Here is a 20,584-nt window from a genome sequence, read left to right as displayed (position 1 = left end):
CTAACTTAGTCCAAATCTCGGACTCATCAGTACCTCTGGGTCGTGACAAACTTGGTATCAGAGAACAAGGTTAAGAATTGTTCTAGGATGTCTCAAACCATGTCTAGTAGATTTTTGTTCATAAGTGTGAAGCACGCCAAATTTCTGAATAGGAGGCTATTGGATGTTTATGAAACTTCACTTCTTCATTCTCTAAGTCGTGCCATAGTGTTTAACGCTATTAGGTCTTTCTCCTAATCTGTGCTCGATAATTTTTAGGATATGACTACTACAAGGTCTAACGTTAGAAAGAATAAGGAAGGAAATGTGGATCAAGAAGTTCCTCCTCAAGCTCCAATTGACCTTTTTGAAGATAAAGTGACTAATGGGAAGTTTAGGTTTGGTTTTCAACTGTTGACTCAGGTTGGGATAGAAACTATGGAATTTTATGGGTCAAAGATGGACGAAGATCCTCAAGAGCTTAAACAGGAGGTCTCTAAGGTGTTGTATTTTGTGGGAGTAACTCCGGTAGAGAAGACGGAGTTGGCTTCTTATCAACTCAAGGGGTTGCACAAGTTTGGTTTAATAAATGGAAAACGGTTAGAACGGTAGGAATGGGTCCCATAGACGGGGAAGGGTTCAAAAGTGATTTTATGTTACGACCCGAGAGTACCCCCTAGACGTAACATGGCGTACAAAACTCCGAAGAGCCTTATACAAGTATCTTAGCATATCATAATATAAGAACATAGGAAATTTTGCTGAAATTTAAAACTTTTCTTTACAATCAAAGTCTTTTATAAAAATAGGCGGGAGTCCATGACACTATGTCTCAAACCATCTACAACACTTGAATAACACTTTGGGACATAGCCCATACAAGATCTCTAAAATTAAAATAAAAGACATAAAGGATAATAAAGGGGTTTGTCCTCGAAGCTATGAGGACTCACAAAATATTCAACTCCATTCTCCTTAGAAACCTATCTTCCAAGAATAGTACTCAAGCCTCCAAACCCTACACTTTGTAAAAGCTAAGAAGAAATAAGGATTAGCACAAATATGTACTAAGTATGATAGACATGCATGAAAAACCTTTGAAAACATGCTAAAAGGGACATTTTTGTTAAATGGATGCACTTTGCTAGTTTGAAACCATCATTTGGAAAATACTATGAAAACACAATCATAAGAATACAAGACATCATGAGGTAAATAGACCATAGCATGGTAGACAACAATCATAACTAGTGCACATAAGAGATACCATTATGAACATATACATAGTGAATGCAATATAGTGTTAACATGACATGTGAGCAACACTTCATGAGCCACCTCAACGCAAACTTGTGCAATGCATAGGCAAGACCCCATAATCCCACCTATACTAAGCAAGTCACTTTAGATCCTCATTCATGTTTACCCTCTTTTAAACTCATCCTTAGCAAATCTCTCATAGACTAGGAAACATTCAGTTTTAGTCAACCACATCAATATAAGCAACTCATAGCAACAATCTAAGTTATAATGCAACATTACAAATAACCTTGACATCAAATGTAATAACCATTTAGACATAAGGACATTCATTACATGAGTCATCTTAACAAATAGGAACCTATCATGACTACTCTCAAAGCCTACTTGTGCAATGCATGGATGGCATCCCATACTACCACCCACACTTCATAGAACCTCTTGAGTGACCATAGCACATCCTAGACTTGACCTTGTGGGAATTTGCTTTAACCGACATAGATCATGTGAGCTTGCATGAAATCTGGTGCCATACCCCACACCGAAAAGAGGTGTCCTACTTGCCTAAGGTAGAACTAAAATGTATTAGCTTTGAAATGAATCCAAATGGCTAAATGTCCTATGGGGTCACGTAGTTATGGGATAAAGAGAATGCTACTAGAAACCCAACCTATCTAGCGGGGGAGTTTCCATCTCATGAGATATATTATAGAAGTCAGTCATTTGATGCAAGGGAACTTCCATCTCATATTCAATATCCACTCAGTGTTAGGCATAACTTCCCATGAATACATGATTAGTCTTGAATTGAATTTACAACCATTAAGGAGTATCTTACCCTCCATCCAACACAATTCATAAGGATAGCTCATAGATTCATTAGGTGAGAATGGACTTTCAACCTAAGATCTTCATGATAGATTCAATTAAGAACTATCTTTCAACCTAGAATCTAAAATATGTGAGGAAAACTTTCACATTATACTCATTATGTATTTATGAGAATGAACTTTCAATCAACACAATAATATCATCATAATCATGGAATCATCGTGTCTAACTGTGTGTGAGTGAGAATAGACTTTCAACTACACCACAATCACATCAAAGTCATAACCACTTTACTTGCTCAAAAGATGGTCTTACATCATGAACATACCTTCACTAAGCATGAATAATAACATATATTACCTATCTAAGGACCAAACACCATATTCACTCAGCAAATCTAGCATTCATTATATTAGACATGGATATAGTCTTAGTTCAAGTAATCTAGTCATTAAATGCATGATCTCAACCACTCATAATATTGGTCATGTTGGTGGAGTCTTTCCACAATAAACCACATACAATTCAACACAAAATAATTTAGATTATAATCATGCTCATCAAGTATACACATAAAGCCACAACTTGGCATAAATCTCATATTTTACCCCTCTTGGATCAAGGTTCACATTCAACTAATCTCATTTAGGATTACTACATTTAACATGGAAGGCAATATGATTCCAATAACTCAAATAATACAACATAATCTCATAATGTTTAACTTACTACAACGTACCCATAGAAATTCCTTAAGTAATACATAATTCAAGTAATCAACACATTATATCCATAATTCTACAACATTCTACTAAAGTAATTCAACACCCTAACTTTAAGGTCAAATTTGAGGAGTTAGTAAAATTCATTGATTCATTGAATAATTTATCATAAAAACATCATAAATCAGTAATTAAACCATAATATAAAACAATTGAATCATTGAAAATGTTTTGGGAAGGAATCCCATGATTTGGAGTGAAAGCCCTAGTTTTGGAGAATTTTCTAACTTTGGAATTGTGAATTTAAGGACTTTATGGATGAAAAGTTAAACATGAATCAAAACTAACATACCTTAATTGAATAATATTCATGAATTTGAATGTAAAGGGTGAGTTCTTGAGCCCTAGACCTTGACCTCTTTTTCTCCAACACAGGTTTTTACTGAGAGAAATATTTGGGGTTAAAGTTAGTTATGCTTTGAGGTCTTGGGAATTATAAAGTTAATAGGTTAGTTAATGGTTTAAAATACTTTATATAAGTCTAATAAAATGAATTAAATGATTTTACACTTGGATAAATTGATTGGGAAATTACCTAAAGTGTCTAAGCTTTGGCAGAGATTGGGCAGGAAGGTGCAGGTGTGACCCACGCCCATGACCCACGTGGGTGAGGGGTCTGCAACCTACTTTTCCAGGTCTTGACCTACGATTCGGAGCTACGGAGCGTGGGTTGACTTACACCCAGTAGGTCCCCATCTGCAAGTCCCAACTTTTTGGCAGATTTTTTGTTCTTAGGCAACCTTGGGGTTTAGACTTTAGGGTCCTTCTCAAGGACCCTTGGCTGGTACTTGGGGAGTCGTACCTTGACGTTTAACCCCTAAACACCTCGACCTAGGCTCGGGGAATCATTTTACAACCTAAAAGCCCACATCAAACTCAACACCTCACTCGTAAGGCACTAGTTTCACCTACTAGTTTTAGGGGGCGCAACAATATCTCCCACTTGGGGACATTCGTCCTCGAATGACACTTCTAAAAACTTCTCAGAATTAAAACTCAAGACTAGCATTCCAAAATGCATGAAACATCAAAATAATGAATCATTTAAAGGAGAAAACATCGATCTCATCTCAAAACATCATCAATGCAATACAAGGTAGTAGGAACTACTTCTAACAACCCAATATGCACTAAACTCAATAATTCTCATTTTCATAGGAGGAACTCACTTCTCCAACTAAAATAAGGCTCAACACAACATCATGGAGCCAATATGCAATTTCTCTCAAAAGCATACTAAAGCATGTCCATTAACACATCTCATGAAGTCAAATAGGCAACTCATACCAAATGCACCACAACATGAGAAACATAAATCATGAAAACTCATTTTCTCAATAAACATAACTTTCATCAAGAACATTCATCATTTAAGGAAACCATGGAAAACATATAATTCACACATGACTTCCAAAACAAGGAAATTATGGAACACATACAACATCCAAGACTTCACAATTATGAAACAAGTCAAGGGAAAACTTAACCTCTCAAGCTAAAGGAGGAATAGAAGAAAATATAAGGATATCGGGATATCTCACTGGCCCCTTGGCCTCCCAAGTAGCACCCTCACCTACAACCTTCACACAAAAACCACTCCTTTACACCTTCATGAAAACAACTTCCTCACACTTCTATTTCTTAACTTTCCAAACTAAGACCTCTATCGAAACTTCTAAATTAAAGAGATTCTCATTTAGGCACTCTAGCTCACAAGCACCCTTACCAACACTACTCAAAACCTAATATGAGCCTACAAAACCGAGACTAAACTTCTCAAGTCCACTACACCTCTCAAGGTGAGAATTTCAAGCCCATCCTAATTATGAACATATAAGACACCTAACCCCTTTTCCATCGAAGCACATTATCTCCCCCTTGGGAGTAAGCCTATACGGACTCTTCTAAGCCTCATATCTTTCAACTCTAAGGTTTGGTCAACTTATCACTCAACTTTCACATCCCTCACTCAAGGTGATTCTAAACCATGATAGACTACACTTCTACCTTTCTTAGAGGAGTCTATTGACTCAACATCTCTAGGCATCACTTAAGCACCACTATTCATCAAATCTTCCGACACACCCTAAAACTCATCATAACTAAGTCGGGTTCTACCAACAACACACCTAACCATAATGCAACCTATTCATACCAAAGGATTCCATATAAACCTATCATATCAAGCCTTATCTAGTAATATAGCCATAACTGGCATCACAACCAACCTTTCTCCCTCACTCCTTGTAGCATAAGCCCTTCGAGTAGTCATATCCAAAAGACCATCAGATAAGGAAAAAGAGAGAGACCTTATAGAGTTAAGCTCTATGGCACGACTTGGAGAATGAAAAAGAGAGATTTTGCTAACATCCAATAGCCTCCTATTCATAAATATGGCATAATTCACACTCTGAACAAGACTCTACTATATGTTGTTTGAGACATCTAAAACCATCCCAAAATCTTGTGCTCTGATACCAAGTTTGTTACGACCCGAGAGTACCCTTTAGATGTAACACGACGTACAAAAGTCCAAAGAGCCTCATACAAGCCTCTTAGCATACCATAACATAAGAACATAGGAAATTTTGAGGAAATTAATAACTTTTATGTACAATCAAAGTCTTTTATAAAAATAGGCGGGAGTCCATGACACTATGTCTCAAACCATCTACAACAATTTAATAACACTTTCGGACATAGCCCATACAAAAGCTCAAAAAGTAAAATAAAAGACATAAAGGGTAATAAAGGGGTTTGTCCTCGAAGCTATGAGGACTCACCAAATCTTCAATTCCATGCTCCTTAGAAACCTATCTTTCGAGAATAGTACTTAAGCCTCCAAACCCTACACTTTGTAAACCTATCTAGCGGGCGAGTTTCAATCTCATGCGATATATTATGGAAGTCTGTCCTTTCTAGCAGGGGAACTTCCATCTCATATTTAATATCCACTCGGTGCTAGGCATAGCTTGCCACGAATATATGATTAGTCTTGAATTGAATTTACAAGAATGAAGGAGTATCTTACCCTCCATCATATACAACTCATAAGGATAGCTCATAGATTCATTAGGTGAGAATGACCCTTTCAACCTAAGATCCTCATGATAGATTCAATTAGGTGAGAACTATCTTTCAAACTAGAATCTGCAATATGTGAGGAAAACTTTCACATTATACTCATTATGTGTTTATGAAAATGAACTTTCAATTTACACAATAATAACATCATAATCATGGAATCATCGTGTCTAAGTATGTGTGAGTGAGAATAGACTTTCAACTACACCACAATTACAACAAAGTCAAGATCACTTTATTTGCTCAAAAGATGGTCTTACATCATGAACACACATTCACTAAGCATGAATAATATCATACAGTTCCTTTCTAAGGACCAAGGAACATATTCACTCAACACATCCACCATTCATTATATTAGACATGGATATAGTGTTACTTCAAGTAATTTGGTCATTAAATGCATGATCTAAAACACTCATAATATAGGTCATATTGGTGGAGTCTTTCCACAATAAACCACATACAATTCAACTCACAAAAATTTAGGTTATAATCATGCTCATCAAGTATACACATAAAGCCACAACTTGGCATAAATCTCATATTTTACCCCTCTTGGATCAAGGTTCACATTCAACTAATCTCATTTAGGATTTCTACATTTAACATGGGAGGCAATATGATTCCAATAACTCAAATAATACAACATAATCTCATAATGTTTAACTTACTACAACGTACCCATAGAAATTCCTTAAGTAATACATAATTCAAGTAATCAACACATTATATCCATAATTCTACAATATTCTACTAAAGCAATTCAACACCCTAACTTTAAGATCAAACTTGAGGAGTTAGTAAAATTCATTGATTCATTGAATAATTTATCATAAAAACATCATAAATCAGTAATTAAACCATAATATAAAACAATTGAATCATTGAAAATGTTTTGGGAAGGAATTCATGATTTGGAGTGAAAGCCCTAGTTTTGGAGAATTTTCTAACGTTGGAATTGTGAATTTAAGGACTTTATGGATGAAAAGTTAAACATGAATCAAAACTAACATACCTTAATTGAATAATATTCATGAATTTGAATGGAAAAGGTGAGTTCTTGAGCCCTAGACCTTGACCTCTTTTTCTCCAACACAAGTTTTTACTGAGAGAAATATTTGGAGGTAAAGTTAGTTATGGTTTGGGGTCTTGCGAATTATAAAGTTAATAGGTTAGTTAATGGTTTAAAATACTTTATATAATTCTAATAAAATGATTTAAATGATTGTACACTTGAATAAATTGATTGGGAAATTACCTAAAGTGTCTAAGCTTTGGCCGAGATTGGGCAGGAAGGTGCAGGTGTGACCCACGCCCATGACCCACAGACTATGGGTCCACATACGCCCTATCCTGCCGGTCATGGGTGAGGAGTTTGAACCCTACTTTTCTAGGTATTTACCTATGAGTTGGAGCTACAGAGTGTTGGTTGACCTACGCCCAGTAGGTCCCCATCAGTAGGTCCCAACTTTTTGGCAGATTATTGGTTCTTGGGAAACCTTGGGGTGTAGACTTTAGGGTCCTCCTCAAGGACCCTTGGTTGGTCCTTGGGGAGTCGTATGTTGACGTTTAACCTCTAAACACCTCAACCTAGGCTCAGGGAACCATTTTACAACCTAAAACCCTATATCAAACTCAACACCTTACTCGTAAGGCTCTAGTTTCACCTACTAGTTTTAGGGGTGCGTAACATTTTCTAGATAGGTACTTCCCTTTAGATATGAGAGAAGCTTTAGTGCTTTATTTCATGAACCTTAGGCAAGGTAATATGAGTGTTAAGGAATATGCATTGAGATTCACCTAATTATCTAAGTATACTCCAATTCTAGTGTTCGATCCTAGGTCGGGAATGAGTAAGTTTGTGTCGGGTGTGTCTGACTTGGTAGTGAATGAATGTCGTACTACCATGCTTGATCATCATATGAATATTTATCGTCCTATGGTTTATGCTTAAATAATTGAGGAAGGGAAACTTTAAGAAAGATTTAGGAAGAAAAAAAGGTTTAGGATTGGTGATGATAATTCTTCTCTTGAAAGGTTCTCCGGACAAGGTCCTTCTAGGTTTGCCCCAAGATTTATTGAAGATAGGGTATCTAACCATATACCGAAAGGAATTACTAATGAGTCCATATGGCCTACTTGTGCTAGGTGTGGAAAGAGACATGAGGGTAGATGTTTAGTTGGTATAGAGGGTTATTATGGTTGTGGTAGGAGTGGTCATAAAATGAGCGATTGCCGGAACTTAAGGCTAGAGGGAGAGGGCATAAGAAAGTTGCTTCTACTGATTCGGGTATGAATGCCCCAAAGAAGAATAGGATATACGCTCTCCAAGCTAGAGGTGAACAAGAGTGTCATCCAAATTTTGATCCCGCTATGTGTTTTATATTTATTTAGATTCTGGTGTTTCTTGTGTTTTGTAACTTGATAGACTTTGATGTTGTCTTTGGTTTGAATGGGTTGCATTATGGTTATGTGTATTTGATGGTAGAAATCAACTTAGTTATGATAAGTTTTGGGGGAATGTGGATAGATTTGTTGAATAGGGTGTTTAGGTAATTCCTAAATGTTTTGAGAGAATAGACAGCTCTAAGAAGAGTAGAAATGTAGTCCACCATGGTGTAGAATCATCTTCAACAATGAATGTGAAATCTTAGTGATGACTTGCTCCGACCTTAGAATTGAAATAAATGATGCTTAGAAGAGTCCGTATAGGCTAACTCCCAAGGGGGGAGATAATGTGCTTAGATAGCAAGGTCGTTGAGTGTTTTCTATGCTCATGATTTGGGTTGTCTTGAAATTGTAGCCTTGAGAGGTGTAGTGAGTTTTGGGAAGTTTAGTCCCGATTTTGTAGGCTCATGTGAGATCTTGAGTGGAGTTAGTAAGGTTTTTTGTGAACTAGAGTTGCTTAATGAGTGGTACCGGTGTATCCGCTTTTTCCATGTCTCTTGGATATAGAAGGTGTTGGAGATCCGACATTCATAAATTCCTTAAAGAGAGTTGGGAGTTAATGAGAATTTCTCTAATTTAGAAATACCGGTGGGCATCTTAGACCGGAAAGTTAAGAAACAGAAGAGTAAGGATGTTGCTTCCATGAAGGTGTTAAGGAGTGGTCTTTAAGTGAAGGTGAGAGTGCTACTTGGGAGGCCAAGAGCCAATAAGAAGTCCCAATATCCTCATCCTTTCCCTTGTATTCCTTCTTTAGCATTAAGATGATGAGTTCCTCATGATTTGTTCTTTATGTGAAGTCATGTGTGTTATAGATGTTTCGATGATTTCCTTATGTTATGCATGTTCATGAAAACTTGTGTTTTGAACTAAAATGAAGTTGCATGATTAATTTCCTCATGATGAAGTGCATTGAGTAGAATTGCCTATAGACTTCATGAGACGAACTGATGAACATGTCCTAACTTGGACTTGAGAGATTCCTCCTTGGATGTATGTTATGAGTATAGATTGCATATAGGCTCCATGAGATGATTGTTGAACATGCTTTAGTTGAAAATATGTTGCATAAGGACTCCACGAAGTTGTGTTGAACATGCTTTAAGTTGGAGAAGGTAGTTCCTCCTATGGATATGAGAAATGTTGAGGTTTCATGAATAATGGATTGTTAGATGTAGTTCCTACTTTCTTGTGATGCATTGTTTATGTTAGAATTGGAGTTGATGTTTCCTCCATAGAATTGTGCATTATTTTAATGTCGCATGCATGATGGGCTGCTAGTCTTGAGTCTTCACTTCCATAAGGGTGTCTAGATCGTCATTCGAGGATGAATGTCCCCAAGGGGGAGATATTGTAACACCCCATAGTTTAGTAGGCCAACTATGTCTAAGACTGAGGGCAAGAAGATGCAAGGGAAGGGGGAAAGGCCCAAGCCAAGGGCCAAGGCTACCCCAAACTTGCCAAGCATTGACCCACCTCACGACTACCACCACGGCTCGTGGTGTGGCTTGTGGTGTCTAAGGCAGTAGCTACCTTGAGCTGCCAAAGAATGGCTCACCTTCATGAGCCACTTCACAGCCAGTGGTAAAGACCACGGCTCGTGGGAAGGCTCGTGAAGATGCCTTAGAGTGTTGGAGGCCAAGACATCATGGCTTAGCCACAGCCCAAGGACCACGGGCAGGACCACGACTCATGGAGCCTGTTGTGGTGCCTAGGAGCAGGCTGCCTAGTAAAGGGTAATTTGGGAAATTCCTTTTCAAGTTAACTTTAAGTGAGGTCATTTTGTATAGTCTTAGTACACCTATATATGCTATTTTAACCCTTCAAACTCCCCAATTAAGTTATTTTATTCCCAAAACCCAAATCAAAACCGAAAGTTCATCCTATTAAATATTTCTCTCTCTAGAAAACTCAAAGAAGAAGAAGAAGAGGGTCAACCTAGGTCAAGTCTCCATTATTTCAAGCTTTGTAGGCTTTGTAATCAAGGTATGATGTCTTATTAATTCATGGATTTCTTTCATCCATGAAGCCCCCCATGTTTCCCCCAATTGTAAATATGAATCCCCTATTCTAGTTAGGGTTCCTTCCTATATTGTGGGTATTATTGTATGTTGATCCAAGTGAGTGGATAATGGTTATTTATGATTGTTTATGATGTAATTACATGTTTTTAGTATGATTATACATGTATTCTTGATTAACCTAGGATTCTAGGTTGAAATTGATATAGTTCTGTTTTATGCCATGAAAGGGGAAATTGAGGGCTTAGATGTGAACTTTTAAGGTTGATGAATTACTTTATGAATTGCTTGATATTAGAGCACCTAGATATGAATTTCTTAAAAGTAAAGTTTGTAGACATGAATTAAATAGATTAGGGATATGATGAGTCATGATTAGTTGTGTTGAGATTGAGTTTATATGATGATATATGACTAGAATTTCTTAAGAATGAAGCATGTGGTTAGATTGTCTTGAGAATTAGGAATATATGATGATAATGTGAAGTATTTCTTGAGTGTAAGGCTTTAGTATGAATGTGATTTCTAGGGTCTTGAGGGTAAAAGTTAGTATGTTAAATTATTAATGTTAAGGCTTTGATAGTGAAGCTTATATGATGATGGTAGACTATTAGGTAGAATTGTTGTGGAGGGACCTTACCTACCTAATATACCTCATGAATGTTTGAGTGCATGAATTGATAGAATCACAATAGTTAGGATGATATCTATGCCTAGTGCTTGAACCCTAAGTGTGATGATTGAAAGTAAGTTTGAACCTCAAAGAGGTGAAGTATGAGATTATGCTTGTTGTAATTGAACTACTTGAATTATGATTATATCCATGTCCAATGTAGTCACTCTAGATGTGTTGATTTGATATGAGCTTTGACCTTGAAAAGGCAAGATATGATATTAGGCATGTTTATGAAGGTTTGGTACATGCTTTAAGAACACTTTGAGAGTAAAGTGAATATGCTCATGATCTAGTTGTTGTGTTGTTGAAAGGTTATTCTCATATACACACCTACGTATGAATATGATATGATATGAATGATTCCCTAAAAATATGATGATTCTAAAGGTTGGAATACTAGTCTCACTTAATGAATCTATATGATGACATGGACGGTGAAAGGTTATTCTCACGCATGATCTAATGAGCTATAGTATGAGTTATGTTTGATTGAATGTCAAGACATTCTTCCATAATTATGAACTTAAGTCAAGACTTAATATGAACTCAATGAGAATTATGCTTAGCACTGAGTGGATATTGATATGTGATGGAAGCCTTCACGTTAGTAGAGGTCGGGTTTCTAGTAGGAATCTCTTGAGATGGGAGCCCTCACGTTCATAAAGGTTGGGTTCCTAGGAGCAATCTCGTGGGATGGAAGCCCTCATGATAGTAGTGGTCGGGTTTCTAATAGCAATCCCCTTATTCCATAAACTACGTGCCCCGTAGGTTACTTAGCTAATGGATCCACCATCACCATATACGGAACTTTGTGGATGTGTATGGTCCCTTCTCAATCAAGAACATCTCACAAGATTCAGTCTGGCTCCAGTTGTTCCCTTTTTCTTTGATGGGGGAAGCGACCAAGTGGTTAGCTCAACTACCGAGGGATTCGATTACGTCTTGGGATGAGCTTACCGAGGCATTTTACATAAGATTTTTCCCTTCTTCAAAGATAATGGCATTGAGGGACAATATCCAGGGCTTTCAACATTTGGATGGTGAACCAATCCACGAAACATGGCTTAGGTTTCAGAAGTTGTTACTTCAATGTCTGACTCAAAGACTTCCAAAAAATGTGTTGTTACAACATTTCTACCGAAGTCTACACTCGGTTACCAAAGGTGTGGCTTATCTTCTTGTCCAAGGAGGAATTAGCAGCAACCTTTTGAGATAGCGTTGACTCTCTTTGATGGAATGAAGAAGATAAACCGAGCTTGGTATACTAGGAAGGATCAGGTATCTCTTTTGACTTACAGGATGACAAAGGAGCAAATGGAAAAAGACCAAGAGCGGGAATAAAACATGGCTAAAATGATGACCCAAATGGATATTTTTTCCAAACATGTCATGGGTAGTGTTTCTAAAGTCGTGAATGCAGTTGGAATTAGCGTAGTAAATCCCGATGATGAACACTTTGAAGCATTGTACAATGAAGAAGTACACTTTCTAGCGGATCAGGGAGGAGGTTTCTGCCAAAATTATCCAAGGCCAGGTGGAAACCAAGGTTAGAATAACGAGCGTGACAAAGGTTAGAATAATTGTGATAGGGAGTGGCATGACTGTGGTACAACTGGAGGGAGTGAAATGGTGACAAAGAGTTAGAAGAATTGTGATAGGGAGTGGCATGACTGTGGTACAAACTAGAGGGAGTGAAATGGTGACAAAGAGAGATATGTCCCTCCCTATGAGTGTCAAAAGCCAAAAGAGAAAAGGGCTAACCCAGACAAGGTTTTTAATGAAATTAAAGATGACGTCTCAACTCTAAACCAGACGGTAACTTCTCACTCATTTTCCATTAAACAGTTGGAAACGCAAATGGGCCAGATTTCATCTCATTTGAACCCAAGGCCAAAAGGGGTTCCACCAAGTGATACCTTGGTTAACCCAAAGAATGAACCTTGAGAGCATATACATGTCATGCCACGACATTAAATAAGGTGCTTCTTGGGAAGCAACTGATGAATCCACAAATTCGACTCATTTCGGGCTTTATTTTGATAGAAATAGTATCCTCGAATGCTTATTTTATCTCAATATCTGATGACAACTCTTAAGTTTCAGGTATTTGAAGTTTTAGCGGAAGCATGGACTCCTAGGCACAAAAAGGAACAAAAAGGCTGAAAAGAGTGAAGAAGCTAAAGCATGAACTCCGCCAATCACACTTGACGAGTCGCCAAAGGGACAGATCCCGCCCTTTATTCCAGTACGCGAAGCCCTGAAGGAAGAGGATCAAAAAAGTGATGAAAGGAGTAGTCGGCGCTTCGTCGAATAGTTCCGCGAGGCAGTACTATACCGCCCAATGGTCCAGGATGTGAAGATGCTGAAGGCAAGCATGAAACGGCGATGAGACAGAAGAAGTGCGAGTCGCCGAGTCATTCAGCGAACTTGACTAACTTCGCCGAGCTATCCGCTAGCACTAATTTATGATGGCTATAATTACTGAACTCTTTATTAATTCTTAGGAGAGAAACCATTATTATTATTTTTACAATAGAAAAGTACCTTTTTTGGATATGTTTCTTAAAGTTTAGAAGAGGGTTTTTGGGAGACTTGAAGAAAGAAAGATTTCATCTTCCTCAAGTTGGAAGTGGGTCTTCTCCATTCTTTTTCCTTTGCTTAAATCAAGATTTAATTTTTTATACCCATTTGATTTTAGTAGCATTTCAGGTGTATTTAGTTATTTCTTGATGTGTGGCTAAAAACCCCCCATTCTTGGGGTGTGATTTAGCAAATATGTGTTGATATTGTTGTTGGGTCTTGCTTGATGATAGGGTAGATGTATTTTAATGGTGATTTCACCTAGTGGTTGTGGTTTAATTTAATGGGTTTGTGGTTGTACATACAAAACCACCCATGTGTTTTCATCTTGCTCGAGAGAGAGGTCACGAAACCAAGACCACTAGACTGATGGCCTAAGGAGTGGGTCGACATAAGGTTCAGCCCGAGAGGGTGAGCCCTAGTCCCATATCCTAACACTCAGCTCGAGAGAGTGAGTGGGGTAAGTCGTAGGCTGGCCTTCATGCTGCAAGTGGGTGTCCGAGAGGAACCCATTTGAAACAGGATAAGTTGCCCGAGAGGGAACTTATTTCCATCTAAAGCTTAGCCTAGTCACTATTATCTTGCAAATTTCCTATTGAAAGCATGTACCCAACAATTTATCTCAACTTGTATTGTGGTCACACTCCAAGAACTTTTCCCCATACTGGATCATGTTAATTCTTGTTGTTTTTACTTACTTGTGACAAAACCCCCATTTGATATTTGACACTCTCGTGTCACCCCCTTTAATTTACTATATTTTTGTTCGTTAATATATTTAGCTACGACTATTTAGAGCTAAGTTTTATTTTTCTATTAATTCTCAAAACCACTCCCTTGGGACGAACCCAACCCTTGGTTGGGTTATTATACTATTGCACCATCGTAGACACTTGAATTGGAAGTTGTGTCATTGATTACGGCAAACATCAAAATGGTGTCGCTGCCAGGGAGTGGTGTTGTTTGAGAATTTTTGGATTAATAGAGTTTATTTTCTTCTTACTTGTAATTTACTAACTTAATTTTTAGTTTTGTTTTGTTGATTGTGTAAATATTTCAGAAAGCATAAGTGTTAACGGTAGTAACGGGAGCCAAGTGGGCCATCATGACGACATCGATAACCTCAACGATGTTCAAGAGCNGTTTTGTTTTGTTGATTGTGTAAATATTTCAGAAAGCATGAGTGTTAACGGTAGTAACGGGAGCCAAGTGGGCCATCAGGACGACATCGATAACCTCAACGATGTTTAAGAGCCCAACATCAATGATCCACATCTCATGGGAGGTGTTGGAGCTATCCGCCTACCTCCAACAGAGGGAAACTCAGTATTCCACATAACAAGCATCATGTTGCAACTTTTGCAACTAAAGGAACTTTTCAGTGGATTAGCTCATAAGGACCCACACGAGCATCTTCGAAACTTCGTAGATGTGTGTGGACCATTCTCATTCAAAAACATCTCTCAGGAATCAGTTCGATTAAGGCTATTCCCTTTATTCATTGATGGGAGAGGCGTGCAAGTGGCTAGCTGAGTTGCCACGAAACTCAATCACTTTGTGGGAGGAGTTGGTAACCGCATTTAATGTGCCATTTTTTCCTCCCTCGAAGATGACAACTATTCGGGATAGCATCCAAAGCTTTAAGCGTCTGAATTGTAACGACCCGAGAGCACCCCCTAGTCGTTACTAGCGTATTCGATCTCTCGGAGGTCTTATACAAGCCCTTAGCATTCTTCATAGCATTTATCATAGAAAAATAGCGGAAAATTTAAAACTTTTTCATAATATAACACAAGACATAAAAGTCACCTCATTAAATCTTTAATACAAAAATTGGAGTACTACGTCTCAAGGTAGCCATCTTAAAACATGACTACAACACAAGAGGGACACATCCCTTACAATACAAAAGAAACTAATATCTAGTACATAGAACTTAAGGAAACTCTTTAACATAAAGGTCCTTGAATCTTTACGGACACACACGAACTTGGGAATAGTAAGCCATGCTCATCACTTCTAGGAAAGACCCTTTAGTCACCATCACCTACACTTGGTGTAAAAGATGAAGAAGAATGGTATTAGTACAAGAATGCACTAAGTATGATAACCATGCAAAATATGCTTTTAAAAGGACATTTAGTTGGAAACTATGCATCATGCCTTTTTAGAGAAACTTCAAGAACATTTAGCGCATAGGCACAATATAAACCACATACATCATCATACACATGGAAACCATTCATAATAGCACATAGAGCCACTTATAACATTTTAGGCACATTCAATGCATACAATACATTACCTTCCTCTTTATCTTAACTCCTTTCCTCAAGCAACCCTTAGGGAATACTTGGTGCAATGTATCACCTTAAGGTTACCAAGGGTGAACTTACATATAGCCTTCATCAATCCAACCACATATATTCATAGAGTCATAAGCACACCATAAGACATAGTCTTCACATAGGAACCATCACCTAAGACAACCCCCAAGTCACACTAGTGCAATGTGCAAGTAGCATCCCATAATACTACTCACACCAAGTGTTCCTAGGAAGCCACCATAGACTAGGCACATCATATTCAACAAGTCATAACATCTTCATTTAACATTAGACATAAGACCAACATACTTCATAACATCATATAAGGACTCATTCCTTTACTACATCATTAGTCATAACCCATTTAGTTCATATCATAGGTAAACCACCCTCACAACCCCTTCACAAGCTCACTTGTGCAATGTACACATGGAGTCCCATACCCCCACATATACTAAGCAAACCCATTAAGAAGTCATAAGTGTAATTCACATGCATAAACATACTTCATGTCTTGACATAAGTAAAGTCAACCTTAACATGCTTTCATATTAACATACATAGACCATAGTCTTCATTACATAAAGAGACTAATCATAACCTCCCTTAGAGTACACTTGTGCAATGCATAAGTAGGGTCCATAGTCCTACCTACACTAAGTAACTCTTCAAGAAATCATGACTAGAGTTCATATTCTTATCTTAGTTCATTTCTTAACTTTCGGGAGACATTGCCATAACCGACATAGACCATGTGAGCTACATGGAATTCGGTGTTCTACTCCCACACCGAAAAGAGAGGGTACTACTTGCCAAAGTAGGACCTACATACATAATAGCTATCTAGTGGATCCACTAAGCTAATACCTACAGGGGCACGTAGTTATGGAACAAGGAGATTGCTACTAGAAAACCTTGACTTACTAAGTGTGGAGGTTTCCATCTCATGAGATAACATCTATGTTGGGAACCCGAACTTGCTAAACATGAAGCCCCCACTCTCATTTTTCATGTTCACTCGGTGCTAAGCTCCAACTCCCTTTTTTAAACATCTTTAAGCCTTTATTTACCATTAGTTCATAAAGTAGGCTTTAGGGACTTAATCCCTCATATCATATAGGTCAAAGGTTTCTAAGATGAGAATGACCTTTCATCGTAGAACCTACATTATGTGAGAATGACCTTTCACATAATCATACCATATTCATAACATAGTCTAGTTTAGAGTACAATTGAGGAAACCTTTCAAGCGACTCACTTTCACTAGATTATCATAAAACTTATTCATTCATTCATGTGTGTACATATGTGAGAAATCCTATCACATAAACACCTTTATCCAACACATATTCATACCTTTCTAATCATATACTTTGCATGCATAATAAGAGGTAAGGGTGCATTTAAGAGTTCACTTTTCAATAGACACCATAACACATCATATTCATAGCTATACATGTAGAGTGTGTGTGTGCATATTGGTCCTCATAGTGACATATTAGCAACAACATTGATATTGAGTATTCTTCCCTTAAAGGGATCACAACACATTCACAATGTCCCCAATTCATGAGCAATTCATATATAAAACCCTTAGGGATTCTAGACCACACACCCACACTCCATCATAGGAGACAAGGACGCATTCAACATTGAATAGGTACTCCTAACATGTATATGATCAAACATTCATATAGAAATCGTATAGGTAGGGGTCGTTCCACAATAGTACCTAACATAATCAGTCATGTAGACCACACCTAATCCCTAACATTATCATTCACATTATACTCCTCATCATCAACACACTTTAAACATCATGCTAGCATTGAGGATTTCATACATAACCTTCATAGCATAACTTCATAAACATATGCATCATAATCATCAATTCACATCACATCTATTGCCTTCAAGGCCATGCTCTCAATATGCATAGATAGACAATAAGTGAACACCTCCATCATAAGTGGATCAAACCACACAACATCAATTCTCATACTATAGACTAGAAGTTAGGTCAACTTACCAATTCTCCAAGACGTGATCACCATGGATCAATCCTCAACAATTCATAATCAATTGACATAGATAGTAATAGGAATCAACAATGTAATTCAATAACATAAACACAATCTAGTACAATTCTATAAACAAAGGGATCAACCCATAACTCTACCCCTAAGGCCATAATTCTCAACTCATCAATATACCAACAATTCAACATGAATAAGTATATATAATCATAGGAAACATCAATACAATCTAATCTAAACATAATTTCACCAATAGAGATCATATTCACAAAGCCCCACATCATAGGCCAATTTTCGAGAATTTGGGGATCATGGGTTCTTCAAGAATTCCTTTGAAAATTATCTTAAAAACCTTAATCCCACATTAATTCATTAATAAAATGATTCAGAAAATCGTTTGACAAAGGACCTATGTTTAGATTGAAAATTGGGAATTTTGGTCTTTGAATCACTTTTGAAAATCTTTGATAGAACTCCTTAAATGAGAGGTTATTCACGAATCAAGAGTCACCATACCTTAATTATTGAAGACCCATGAAATTGAAGAAGAAATCAGTTGAAAACCCATCTTTAAGCTTGAGCTTCATCAAGGTCTTCAATGGAGTTTTTGAGAGAATCTACTTTGAGAGGGAAGGGTCAATTTGAAGAATGGGGTCTAATTTTAGGTTTTGGGGTTTTAACCAATTTAAAATACCCTAAAATAGGTAGAATAACCGTTTATAATAATTCCCCAAAGTACACAAACTACCCCTCACTTAGTTGGACCTTTTAAACAAGTCAAACTTGAGTTTTATTTTCGCAGATTTCATCGGGAAACAAGTTCGCGATGCGGAGGTGTTCCCACAAGTTTTCTGAAAATTAAATTTGAGATAGTAGAGTCCGCGACATGTCCACGACGTGGACCAAACTTTTGGCCCTTGGTGGAGCTAGTCCGCGACACGGACATGCTCCCTCCAAGCACAACTTCAAGCTGCCTTGGCAGCTTGCTTGGCCAAGGTTGGGGTCCTCCTCGGGGACCCTTAGGGTGGCCCCCGGAGCGTCGTATACAAACATTTTGACCCTAAAAACATTTATTAAGACACTAGGGTCACCTCCACTAATTTTAGACTCCAAACAACACATAAAAACATGAACAACATACTAGAACACACCAACACGTAAAAGACTAGTTTCCGAATGTCTTGGTCATCCCTTGACGTTTGACTTCCAAACTCTTTAAACCTAACTAAAAAGGCTATTCTTCATTATTTTAACAAGTTATAAATGCATAAAACCCATGTGAGGCTCTACTTTATCCTACTTTATTTTGAGGGTTGTTACATGAATGGAGAGCCTTTGCACGAAACTTGGCTCCAGTTTAAGAAATTGGTACTACAATGCCCAGCCCATGGTCTGCCTAATAATGTGCTCCTTCAATATTTCTACCGGAGTCTGGACTCGATAAACAAAGGTCTAGCTGACCAACTCTCGCCTAGAGGCCTAATGCAGCAACCATATGCAGTAGCAGCCCAACTGCTCGATGGTATGACGACCATCAACAGGGTGTAGTACACCCACGAAGACCAGGTCTCACCGGTCACTTTTCATTTCTCTAACGAGCAAGTTGAAAAAGATAATGATAGAGACCAAAACATGGCCAAGATCATGACATAAGTTGATATATTATCCAAAAAAGTCATAGGGGTTGGTGCCCATGCTGTAAATGTTGTGGGGGTCTGGGGTGCAAATCCTGAGGAGACAAATTTTGACGCCTTCTATAATGAGGAGGTGAACTTCATACCCAACCAAGGTGGTGGTTATCGATCGAACTACCCAAGGCAGGGTGGTAACCAAAGTTGGGCTAGAGAGAAAGGATGGAAGGATTGAGAATGGAGAGACCGAAATCCTAATTGGAAGGATGGGGAGAAGCTCAGATATGTGCCCCCCATGAGCGACAAAATCCCAAGGATTCGGAGGTGGTAGGTCCGAGGATATGCTCTCGCGTATCCTAAACAAAATTGAAGGGTCAGACAAAATACTAAAAGGCATGAAATAAGATGCGTCTACCCTCAGCCAAACCGTCACTTCTTATTAAGTTTCAATCAAGCAGTTAGAAACCCAAATGGGTCATATCTCGTCTCATCTCAACCCGAGACAGCAAGGGGGTTTGCCTAGTGATACTACGGCTAACCCCATGGGTGAGGTTTGAAGGTTAAATTGTGTCATGCCATGACGTTAACTAAGGCACTATTTGGGAGGCAACCCAAAACCATTTACTTGCCTTTTGTTATCTTGATAAAATAATAGTGTGTTGTTTGTACAGATTGAGTAAGGAAAGTGCTTGAAAAGTTATATGTAGGCGAGCAACAGTTCAGTTTGGCAGATCATCGATAAGTTTGGTGTACCCGATCATTCCCACCGTTTGATGCAACACATCTTAAAGGTTGAGTCTGTAAAACTCAGCGAAGTGTGAATTTCATCGGCGCATCACCAACCCAATTAGTGATCTCGACAAAGACCGCTGATGCACTGCCCACCTGAACTGAAAACCCTGTTATATTCGGCGAGAAAATTATATATT

The 20,584-nt window shown here is 38.0% G+C and overlaps 1 pseudogene; it reads left to right on the top strand.

Annotated features, from left to right (window-relative positions):
• Positions 1–261: 261 nt before the first annotated feature.
• The window catches only part of LOC125847240 (uncharacterized), a 45,400-nt pseudogene continuing 25,077 nt past the window's right edge, over positions 262–20,584 (top strand).

This window comes from Solanum stenotomum, chromosome 12 (assembly GCF_019186545.1).
Source record: "Solanum stenotomum isolate F172 chromosome 12, ASM1918654v1, whole genome shotgun sequence".
Lineage (NCBI taxonomy): Eukaryota > Viridiplantae > Streptophyta > Magnoliopsida > Solanales > Solanaceae > Solanum > Solanum stenotomum.
Note: the sequence above shows the minus strand (reverse complement) of the source record. Positions and strands in the feature narration are given on the sequence as shown.